A 12,262-nucleotide genomic window follows, 5' to 3' on the forward strand; every position below is an offset into this window, starting at 1 on the left:
TTGAAAATGTGCAACTGGTGATTGAAAACGTGCACCTGGTCACCCAAAACACGGTTCTCTATGCGGTTAGCGGTGTTCCATCTATTCATGTCCGCTTATGGCGCACCCTACTACGGACCTTTAGCAATGGGGGCCGGCCCGAATTATTTATGGAAGGTCTGATGATGATTTTTTTTTTTTTTTCACCATCTCTTTCTCTCTCTGCCGGGGCCGGCCAAGAGTGCTTTATGGACGGTTTAAAACATGACTATGGATGCAAATGCTCATTTTCCTCCGTGCACCTGGTGATTGAAAACGTGCATCTGGTAACCCAAAAATTATAAAAGGGTTTTAAATACTTTTACCCGTCATTCTATTGATATAGCCCGCTAGGGGAGTGCCCCACTACGGCCCTCTCTCTGTCAGGGCCGTCCTTGGGTGCTTTTTACACACTTTAAGAAATCACGATGGATGCAGATTGCTATTAATCCTCCGTGCAACTGGTGATTGAAAACGTGCATCTGGTAACCCAAAATTTCAAATATGGTTCAAAATGAATTTAAAGGCACCCCTCTCATTGTTGCCCGCTATGGGAGCACCCCACTAAGGCCCTGTCTCGGTCGGGCCCGTCCTGAGTGCTTTATAGACACTTTAAGAAATCGCGATGGATGCAGATTGCTATTAATCCTCCGTGCAACTGGTGATTGAAAATGTGCAACTGGTGATTGAAAACGTGCACCTGGTCACCCAAAACACGGTTCTCTATGCGGTTAGCGGTGTTCCATCTATTCATGTCCGCTTATGGCGCACCCTACTACGGACCTTTAGCAATGGGGGCCGGCCCGAATTATTTATGGAAGGTCTGATGATGATTTTTTTTTTTTTTTCACCATCTCTTTCTCTCTCTGCCGGGGCCGGCCAAGAGTGCTTTATGGACGGTTTAAAACATGACTATGGATGCAAATGCTCATTTTCCTCCGTGCACCTGGTGATTGAAAACGTGCATCTGGTAACCCAAAAATTATAAAAGGGTTTTAAATACTTTTACCCGTCATTCTATTGATATAGCCCGCTAGGGGAGTGCCCCACTACGGCCCTCTCTCTGTCAGGGCCGTCCTTGGGTGCTTTTTACACACTTTAAGAAATCACGATGGATGCAGATTGCTATTAATCCTCCGTGCAACTGGTGATTGAAAACGTGCATCTGGTAACCCAAAATTTCAAATATGGTTCAAAATGAATTTAAAGGCACCCCTCTCATTGTTGCCCGCTATGGGAGCACCCCACTAAGGCCCTGTCTCGGTCGGGCCCGTCCTGAGTGCTTTATAGACACTTTAAGAAATCGCGATGGATGCAGATTGCTATTAATCCTCCGTGCAACTGGTGATTGAAAATGTGCAACTGGTGATTGAAAACGTGCACCTGGTCACCCAAAACACGGTTCTCTATGCGGTTAGCGGTGTTCCATCTATTCATGTCCGCTTATGGCGCACCCTACTACGGACCTTTAGCAATGGGGGCCGGCCCGAATTATTTATGGAAGGTCTGATGATGATTTTTTTTTTTTTTTCACCATCTCTTTCTCTCTCTGCCGGGGCCGGCCAAGAGTGCTTTATGGACGGTTTAAAACATGACTATGGATGCAAATGCTCATTTTCCTCCGTGCACCTGGTGATTGAAAACGTGCATCTGGTAACCCAAAAATTATAAAAGGGTTTTAAATACTTTTACCCGTCATTCTATTGATATAGCCCGCTAGGGGAGTGCCCCACTACGGCCCTCTCTCTGTCAGGGCCGTCCTTGGGTGCTTTTTACACACTTTAAGAAATCACGATGGATGCAGATTGCTATTAATCCTCCGTGCAACTGGTGATTGAAAACGTGCATCTGGTAACCCAAAATTTCAAATATGGTTCAAAATGAATTTAAAGGCACCCCTCTCATTGTTGCCCGCTATGGGAGCACCCCACTAAGGCCCTGTCTCGGTCGGGCCCGTCCTGAGTGCTTTATAGACACTTTAAGAAATCGCGATGGATGCAGATTGCTATTAATCCTCCGTGCAACTGGTGATTGAAAATGTGCAACTGGTGATTGAAAACGTGCACCTGGTCACCCAAAACACGGTTCTCTATGCGGTTAGCGGTGTTCCATCTATTCATGTCCGCTTATGGCGCACCCTACTACGGACCTTTAGCAATGGGGGCCGGCCCGAATTATTTATGGAAGGTCTGATGATGATTTTTTTTTTTTTTCACCATCTCTTTCTCTCTCTGCCGGGGCCGGCCAAGAGTGCTTTATGGACGGTTTAAAACATGACTATGGATGCAAATGCTCATTTTCCTCCGTGCACCTGGTGATTGAAAACGTGCATCTGGTAACCCAAAAATTATAAAAGGGTTTTAAATACTTTTACCCGTCATTCTATTGATATAGCCCGCTAGGGGAGTGCCCCACTACGGCCCTCTCTCTGTCAGGGCCGTCCTTGGGTGCTTTTTACACACTTTAAGAAATCACGATGGATGCAGATTGCTATTAATCCTCCGTGCAACTGGTGATTGAAAACGTGCATCTGGTAACCCAAAATTTCAAATATGGTTCAAAATGAATTTAAAGGCACCCCTCTCATTGTTGCCCGCTATGGGAGCACCCCACTAAGGCCCTGTCTCGGTCGGGCCCGTCCTGAGTGCTTTATAGACACTTTAAGAAATCGCGATGGATGCAGATTGCTATTAATCCTCCGTGCAACTGGTGATTGAAAATGTGCAACTGGTGATTGAAAACGTGCACCTGGTCACCCAAAACACGGTTCTCTATGCGGTTAGCGGTGTTCCATCTATTCATGTCCGCTTATGGCGCACCCTACTACGGACCTTTAGCAATGGGGGCCGGCCCGAATTATTTATGGAAGGTCTGATGATGATTTTTTTTTTTTTTTCACCATCTCTTTCTCTCTCTGCCGGGGCCGGCCAAGAGTGCTTTATGGACGGTTTAAAACATGACTATGGATGCAAATGCTCATTTTCCTCCGTGCACCTGGTGATTGAAAACGTGCATCTGGTAACCCAAAAATTATAAAAGGGTTTTAAATACTTTTACCCGTCATTCTATTGATATAGCCCGCTAGGGGAGTGCCCCACTACGGCCCTCTCTCTGTCAGGGCCGTCCTTGGGTGCTTTTTACACACTTTAAGAAATCACGATGGATGCAGATTGCTATTAATCCTCCGTGCAACTGGTGATTGAAAACGTGCATCTGGTAACCCAAAATTTCAAATATGGTTCAAAATGAATTTAAAGGCACCCCTCTCATTGTTGCCCGCTATGGGAGCACCCCACTAAGGCCCTGTCTCGGTCGGGCCCGTCCTGAGTGCTTTATAGACACTTTAAGAAATCGCGATGGATGCAGATTGCTATTAATCCTCCGTGCAACTGGTGATTGAAAATGTGCAACTGGTGATTGAAAACGTGCACCTGGTCACCCAAAACACGGTTCTCTATGCGGTTAGCGGTGTTCCATCTATTCATGTCCGCTTATGGCGCACCCTACTACGGACCTTTAGCAATGGGGGCCGGCCCGAATTATTTATGGAAGGTCTGATGATGATTTTTTTTTTTTTTTCACCATCTCTTTCTCTCTCTGCCGGGGCCGGCCAAGAGTGCTTTATGGACGGTTTAAAACATGACTATGGATGCAAATGCTCATTTTCCTCCGTGCACCTGGTGATTGAAAACGTGCATCTGGTAACCCAAAAATTATAAAAGGGTTTTAAATACTTTTACCCGTCATTCTATTGATATAGCCCGCTAGGGGAGTGCCCCACTACGGCCCTCTCTCTGTCAGGGCCGTCCTTGGGTGCTTTTTACACACTTTAAGAAATCACGATGGATGCAGATTGCTATTAATCCTCCGTGCAACTGGTGATTGAAAACGTGCATCTGGTAACCCAAAATTTCAAATATGGTTCAAAATGAATTTAAAGGCACCCCTCTCATTGTTGCCCGCTATGGGAGCACCCCACTAAGGCCCTGTCTCGGTCGGGCCCGTCCTGAGTGCTTTATAGACACTTTAAGAAATCGCGATGGATGCAGATTGCTATTAATCCTCCGTGCAACTGGTGATTGAAAATGTGCAACTGGTGATTGAAAACGTGCACCTGGTCACCCAAAACACGGTTCTCTATGCGGTTAGCGGTGTTCCATCTATTCATGTCCGCTTATGGCGCACCCTACTACGGACCTTTAGCAATGGGGGCCGGCCCGAATTATTTATGGAAGGTCTGATGATGATTTTTTTTTTTTTTCACCATCTCTTTCTCTCTCTGCCGGGGCCGGCCAAGAGTGCTTTATGGACGGTTTAAAACATGACTATGGATGCAAATGCTCATTTTCCTCCGTGCACCTGGTGATTGAAAACGTGCATCTGGTAACCCAAAAATTATAAAAGGGTTTTAAATACTTTTACCCGTCATTCTATTGATATAGCCCGCTAGGGGAGTGCCCCACTACGGCCCTCTCTCTGTCAGGGCCGTCCTTGGGTGCTTTTTACACACTTTAAGAAATCACGATGGATGCAGATTGCTATTAATCCTCCGTGCAACTGGTGATTGAAAACGTGCATCTGGTAACCCAAAATTTCAAATATGGTTCAAAATGAATTTAAAGGCACCCCTCTCATTGTTGCCCGCTATGGGAGCACCCCACTAAGGCCCTGTCTCGGTCGGGCCCGTCCTGAGTGCTTTATAGACACTTTAAGAAATCGCGATGGATGCAGATTGCTATTAATCCTCCGTGCAACTGGTGATTGAAAATGTGCAACTGGTGATTGAAAACGTGCACCTGGTCACCCAAAACACGGTTCTCTATGCGGTTAGCGGTGTTCCATCTATTCATGTCCGCTTATGGCGCACCCTACTACGGACCTTTAGCAATGGGGGCCGGCCCGAATTATTTATGGAAGGTCTGATGATGATTTTTTTTTTTTTTCACCATCTCTTTCTCTCTCTGCCGGGGCCGGCCAAGAGTGCTTTATGGACGGTTTAAAACATGACTATGGATGCAAATGCTCATTTTCCTCCGTGCACCTGGTGATTGAAAACGTGCATCTGGTAACCCAAAAATTATAAAAGGGTTTTAAATACTTTTACCCGTCATTCTATTGATATAGCCCGCTAGGGGAGTGCCCCACTACGGCCCTCTCTCTGTCAGGGCCGTCCTTGGGTGCTTTTTACACACTTTAAGAAATCACGATGGATGCAGATTGCTATTAATCCTCCGTGCAACTGGTGATTGAAAACGTGCATCTGGTAACCCAAAATTTCAAATATGGTTCAAAATGAATTTAAAGGCACCCCTCTCATTGTTGCCCGCTATGGGAGCACCCCACTAAGGCCCTGTCTCGGTCGGGCCCGTCCTGAGTGCTTTATAGACACTTTAAGAAATCGCGATGGATGCAGATTGCTATTAATCCTCCGTGCAACTGGTGATTGAAAATGTGCAACTGGTGATTGAAAACGTGCACCTGGTCACCCAAAACACGGTTCTCTATGCGGTTAGCGGTGTTCCATCTATTCATGTCCGCTTATGGCGCACCCTACTACGGACCTTTAGCAATGGGGGCCGGCCCGAATTATTTATGGAAGGTCTGATGATGATTTTTTTTTTTTTTCACCATCTCTTTCTCTCTCTGCCGGGGCCGGCCAAGAGTGCTTTATGGACGGTTTAAAACATGACTATGGATGCAAATGCTCATTTTCCTCCGTGCACCTGGTGATTGAAAACGTGCATCTGGTAACCCAAAAATTATAAAAGGGTTTTAAATACTTTTACCCGTCATTCTATTGATATAGCCCGCTAGGGGAGTGCCCCACTACGGCCCTCTCTCTGTCAGGGCCGTCCTTGGGTGCTTTTTACACACTTTAAGAAATCACGATGGATGCAGATTGCTATTAATCCTCCGTGCAACTGGTGATTGAAAACGTGCATCTGGTAACCCAAAATTTCAAATATGGTTCAAAATGAATTTAAAGGCACCCCTCTCATTGTTGCCCGCTATGGGAGCACCCCACTAAGGCCCTGTCTCGGTCGGGCCCGTCCTGAGTGCTTTATAGACACTTTAAGAAATCGCGATGGATGCAGATTGCTATTAATCCTCCGTGCAACTGGTGATTGAAAATGTGCAACTGGTGATTGAAAACGTGCACCTGGTCACCCAAAACACGGTTCTCTATGCGGTTAGCGGTGTTCCATCTATTCATGTCCGCTTATGGCGCACCCTACTACGGACCTTTAGCAATGGGGGCCGGCCCGAATTATTTATGGAAGGTCTGATGATGATTTTTTTTTTTTTTCACCATCTCTTTCTCTCTCTGCCGGGGCCGGCCAAGAGTGCTTTATGGACGGTTTAAAACATGACTATGGATGCAAATGCTCATTTTCCTCCGTGCACCTGGTGATTGAAAACGTGCATCTGGTAACCCAAAAATTATAAAAGGGTTTTAAATACTTTTACCCGTCATTCTATTGATATAGCCCGCTAGGGGAGTGCCCCACTACGGCCCTCTCTCTGTCAGGGCCGTCCTTGGGTGCTTTTTACACACTTTAAGAAATCACGATGGATGCAGATTGCTATTAATCCTCCGTGCAACTGGTGATTGAAAACGTGCATCTGGTAACCCAAAATTTCAAATATGGTTCAAAATGAATTTAAAGGCACCCCTCTCATTGTTGCCCGCTATGGGAGCACCCCACTAAGGCCCTGTCTCGGTCGGGCCCGTCCTGAGTGCTTTATAGACACTTTAAGAAATCGCGATGGATGCAGATTGCTATTAATCCTCCGTGCAACTGGTGATTGAAAATGTGCAACTGGTGATTGAAAACGTGCACCTGGTCACCCAAAACACGGTTCTCTATGCGGTTAGCGGTGTTCCATCTATTCATGTCCGCTTATGGCGCACCCTACTACGGACCTTTAGCAATGGGGGCCGGCCCGAATTATTTATGGAAGGTCTGATGATGATTTTTTTTTTTTTTCACCATCTCTTTCTCTCTCTGCCGGGGCCGGCCAAGAGTGCTTTATGGACGGTTTAAAACATGACTATGGATGCAAATGCTCATTTTCCTCCGTGCACCTGGTGATTGAAAACGTGCATCTGGTAACCCAAAAATTATAAAAGGGTTTTAAATACTTTTACCCGTCATTCTATTGATATAGCCCGCTAGGGGAGTGCCCCACTACGGCCCTCTCTCTGTCAGGGCCGTCCTTGGGTGCTTTTTACACACTTTAAGAAATCACGATGGATGCAGATTGCTATTAATCCTCCGTGCAACTGGTGATTGAAAACGTGCATCTGGTAACCCAAAATTTCAAATATGGTTCAAAATGAATTTAAAGGCACCCCTCTCATTGTTGCCCGCTATGGGAGCACCCCACTAAGGCCCTGTCTCGGTCGGGCCCGTCCTGAGTGCTTTATAGACACTTTAAGAAATCGCGATGGATGCAGATTGCTATTAATCCTCCGTGCAACTGGTGATTGAAAATGTGCAACTGGTGATTGAAAACGTGCACCTGGTCACCCAAAACACGGTTCTCTATGCGGTTAGCGGTGTTCCATCTATTCATGTCCGCTTATGGCGCACCCTACTACGGACCTTTAGCAATGGGGGCCGGCCCGAATTATTTATGGAAGGTCTGATGATGATTTTTTTTTTTTTTCACCATCTCTTTCTCTCTCTGCCGGGGCCGGCCAAGAGTGCTTTATGGACGGTTTAAAACATGACTATGGATGCAAATGCTCATTTTCCTCCGTGCACCTGGTGATTGAAAACGTGCATCTGGTAACCCAAAAATTATAAAAGGGTTTTAAATACTTTTACCCGTCATTCTATTGATATAGCCCGCTAGGGGAGTGCCCCACTACGGCCCTCTCTCTGTCAGGGCCGTCCTTGGGTGCTTTTTACACACTTTAAGAAATCACGATGGATGCAGATTGCTATTAATCCTCCGTGCAACTGGTGATTGAAAACGTGCATCTGGTAACCCAAAATTTCAAATATGGTTCAAAATGAATTTAAAGGCACCCCTCTCATTGTTGCCCGCTATGGGAGCACCCCACTAAGGCCCTGTCTCGGTCGGGCCCGTCCTGAGTGCTTTATAGACACTTTAAGAAATCGCGATGGATGCAGATTGCTATTAATCCTCCGTGCAACTGGTGATTGAAAATGTGCAACTGGTGATTGAAAACGTGCACCTGGTCACCCAAAACACGGTTCTCTATGCGGTTAGCGGTGTTCCATCTATTCATGTCCGCTTATGGCGCACCCTACTACGGACCTTTAGCAATGGGGGCCGGCCCGAATTATTTATGGAAGGTCTGATGATGATTTTTTTTTTTTTTCACCATCTCTTTCTCTCTCTGCCGGGGCCGGCCAAGAGTGCTTTATGGACGGTTTAAAACATGACTATGGATGCAAATGCTCATTTTCCTCCGTGCACCTGGTGATTGAAAACGTGCATCTGGTAACCCAAAAATTATAAAAGGGTTTTAAATACTTTTACCCGTCATTCTATTGATATAGCCCGCTAGGGGAGTGCCCCACTACGGCCCTCTCTCTGTCAGGGCCGTCCTTGGGTGCTTTTTACACACTTTAAGAAATCACGATGGATGCAGATTGCTATTAATCCTCCGTGCAACTGGTGATTGAAAACGTGCATCTGGTAACCCAAAATTTCAAATATGGTTCAAAATGAATTTAAAGGCACCCCTCTCATTGTTGCCCGCTATGGGAGCACCCCACTAAGGCCCTGTCTCGGTCGGGCCCGTCCTGAGTGCTTTATAGACACTTTAAGAAATCGCGATGGATGCAGATTGCTATTAATCCTCCGTGCAACTGGTGATTGAAAATGTGCAACTGGTGATTGAAAACGTGCACCTGGTCACCCAAAACACGGTTCTCTATGCGGTTAGCGGTGTTCCATCTATTCATGTCCGCTTATGGCGCACCCTACTACGGACCTTTAGCAATGGGGGCCGGCCCGAATTATTTATGGAAGGTCTGATGATGATTTTTTTTTTTTTTTCACCATCTCTTTCTCTCTCTGCCGGGGCCGGCCAAGAGTGCTTTATGGACGGTTTAAAACATGACTATGGATGCAAATGCTCATTTTCCTCCGTGCACCTGGTGATTGAAAACGTGCATCTGGTAACCCAAAAATTATAAAAGGGTTTTAAATACTTTTACCCGTCATTCTATTGATATAGCCCGCTAGGGGAGTGCCCCACTACGGCCCTCTCTCTGTCAGGGCCGTCCTTGGGTGCTTTTTACACACTTTAAGAAATCACGATGGATGCAGATTGCTATTAATCCTCCGTGCAACTGGTGATTGAAAACGTGCATCTGGTAACCCAAAATTTCAAATATGGTTCAAAATGAATTTAAAGGCACCCCTCTCATTGTTGCCCGCTATGGGAGCACCCCACTAAGGCCCTGTCTCGGTCGGGCCCGTCCTGAGTGCTTTATAGACACTTTAAGAAATCGCGATGGATGCAGATTGCTATTAATCCTCCGTGCAACTGGTGATTGAAAATGTGCAACTGGTGATTGAAAACGTGCACCTGGTCACCCAAAACACGGTTCTCTATGCGGTTAGCGGTGTTCCATCTATTCATGTCCGCTTATGGCGCACCCTACTACGGACCTTTAGCAATGGGGGCCGGCCCGAATTATTTATGGAAGGTCTGATGATGATTTTTTTTTTTTTTCACCATCTCTTTCTCTCTCTGCCGGGGCCGGCCAAGAGTGCTTTATGGACGGTTTAAAACATGACTATGGATGCAAATGCTCATTTTCCTCCGTGCACCTGGTGATTGAAAACGTGCATCTGGTAACCCAAAAATTATAAAAGGGTTTTAAATACTTTTACCCGTCATTCTATTGATATAGCCCGCTAGGGGAGTGCCCCACTACGGCCCTCTCTCTGTCAGGGCCGTCCTTGGGTGCTTTTTACACACTTTAAGAAATCACGATGGATGCAGATTGCTATTAATCCTCCGTGCAACTGGTGATTGAAAACGTGCATCTGGTAACCCAAAATTTCAAATATGGTTCAAAATGAATTTAAAGGCACCCCTCTCATTGTTGCCCGCTATGGGAGCACCCCACTAAGGCCCTGTCTCGGTCGGGCCCGTCCTGAGTGCTTTATAGACACTTTAAGAAATCGCGATGGATGCAGATTGCTATTAATCCTCCGTGCAACTGGTGATTGAAAATGTGCAACTGGTGATTGAAAACGTGCACCTGGTCACCCAAAACACGGTTCTCTATGCGGTTAGCGGTGTTCCATCTATTCATGTCCGCTTATGGCGCACCCTACTACGGACCTTTAGCAATGGGGGCCGGCCCGAATTATTTATGGAAGGTCTGATGATGATTTTTTTTTTTTTTTCACCATCTCTTTCTCTCTCTGCCGGGGCCGGCCAAGAGTGCTTTATGGACGGTTTAAAACATGACTATGGATGCAAATGCTCATTTTCCTCCGTGCACCTGGTGATTGAAAACGTGCATCTGGTAACCCAAAAATTATAAAAGGGTTTTAAATACTTTTACCCGTCATTCTATTGATATAGCCCGCTAGGGGAGTGCCCCACTACGGCCCTCTCTCTGTCAGGGCCGTCCTTGGGTGCTTTTTACACACTTTAAGAAATCACGATGGATGCAGATTGCTATTAATCCTCCGTGCAACTGGTGATTGAAAACGTGCATCTGGTAACCCAAAATTTCAAATATGGTTCAAAATGAATTTAAAGGCACCCCTCTCATTGTTGCCCGCTATGGGAGCACCCCACTAAGGCCCTGTCTCGGTCGGGCCCGTCCTGAGTGCTTTATAGACACTTTAAGAAATCGCGATGGATGCAGATTGCTATTAATCCTCCGTGCAACTGGTGATTGAAAATGTGCAACTGGTGATTGAAAACGTGCACCTGGTCACCCAAAACACGGTTCTCTATGCGGTTAGCGGTGTTCCATCTATTCATGTCCGCTTATGGCGCACCCTACTACGGACCTTTAGCAATGGGGGCCGGCCCGAATTATTTATGGAAGGTCTGATGATGATTTTTTTTTTTTTTCACCATCTCTTTCTCTCTCTGCCGGGGCCGGCCAAGAGTGCTTTATGGACGGTTTAAAACATGACTATGGATGCAAATGCTCATTTTCCTCCGTGCACCTGGTGATTGAAAACGTGCATCTGGTAACCCAAAAATTATAAAAGGGTTTTAAATACTTTTACCCGTCATTCTATTGATATAGCCCGCTAGGGGAGTGCCCCACTACGGCCCTCTCTCTGTCAGGGCCGTCCTTGGGTGCTTTTTACACACTTTAAGAAATCACGATGGATGCAGATTGCTATTAATCCTCCGTGCAACTGGTGATTGAAAACGTGCATCTGGTAACCCAAAAATTATAAAACGGTTTTAAATACTTTTACCGGTCATTCTATTGATATAGCCCGCTATGGGAGCACCCCACTAAGGCCCTGTCTCGGTCGGGGCCGTCCTTCAGTGCTTTATATACAGTTTCATATATTACGATGGATGCAGATTGTGATTGTTTTCCAAAAGACCCGTGTGCATCTGGTAACCCAAAAATTATAAAACTGTTTTAAATCATTTTACCGGTCATTCTATTGATATAGCCCGCTAGGGGAGTACCCTACTACGGCCCTCTCTCGGTCAGGCCCGTCCTTAGGTGCTTTATATACAGTTTAAGATATTACGATGGATGCAGATTGTGATTGTTTTCCAAAAGACCCGTGTGCATCTGGTAACCCAAAAATTAAAATATGGTTCAAAACCCGGGTAACACCACTCTATTTACGGACATGACAGTAGAGCTTACCCCCTGGAGCTATTGACCTCCAGGCTTGTAGGCCCTTACTCACCACCCGGGTATCACCCCTCTATTTCGGGGATGATACCAGCAGGGGACCCCCCCCACCTCCACAACCTCGCATACCAGGTGAACCAGGGCACCCACACTTAAGCACCCCTCCTCGGACATTAAAGCAGATAACCGCGCTGTTATGAACCGCGTGCACCTGGTCACCCAAATGGAACTTGTGCACCTGGTCACCCAAAAGGACCGGCGTGCACCTGGTCACCCAAAGGCCGGCGTGCACCTGGTCACCCAAAAGGACCATGTGCACCTGGTCACCCAAAGGCCGGCGTGCACCTGGTCACCCAAAAGGACCGTGTGCACCTGGTCACCCAAAGGCCGGCGTGCACCTGGTC

The sequence above is a fragment of the Oncorhynchus mykiss genome, unplaced genomic scaffold (assembly GCF_013265735.2).
Source record: "Oncorhynchus mykiss isolate Arlee unplaced genomic scaffold, USDA_OmykA_1.1 un_scaffold_60, whole genome shotgun sequence".
NCBI lineage: Eukaryota > Metazoa > Chordata > Actinopteri > Salmoniformes > Salmonidae > Oncorhynchus > Oncorhynchus mykiss.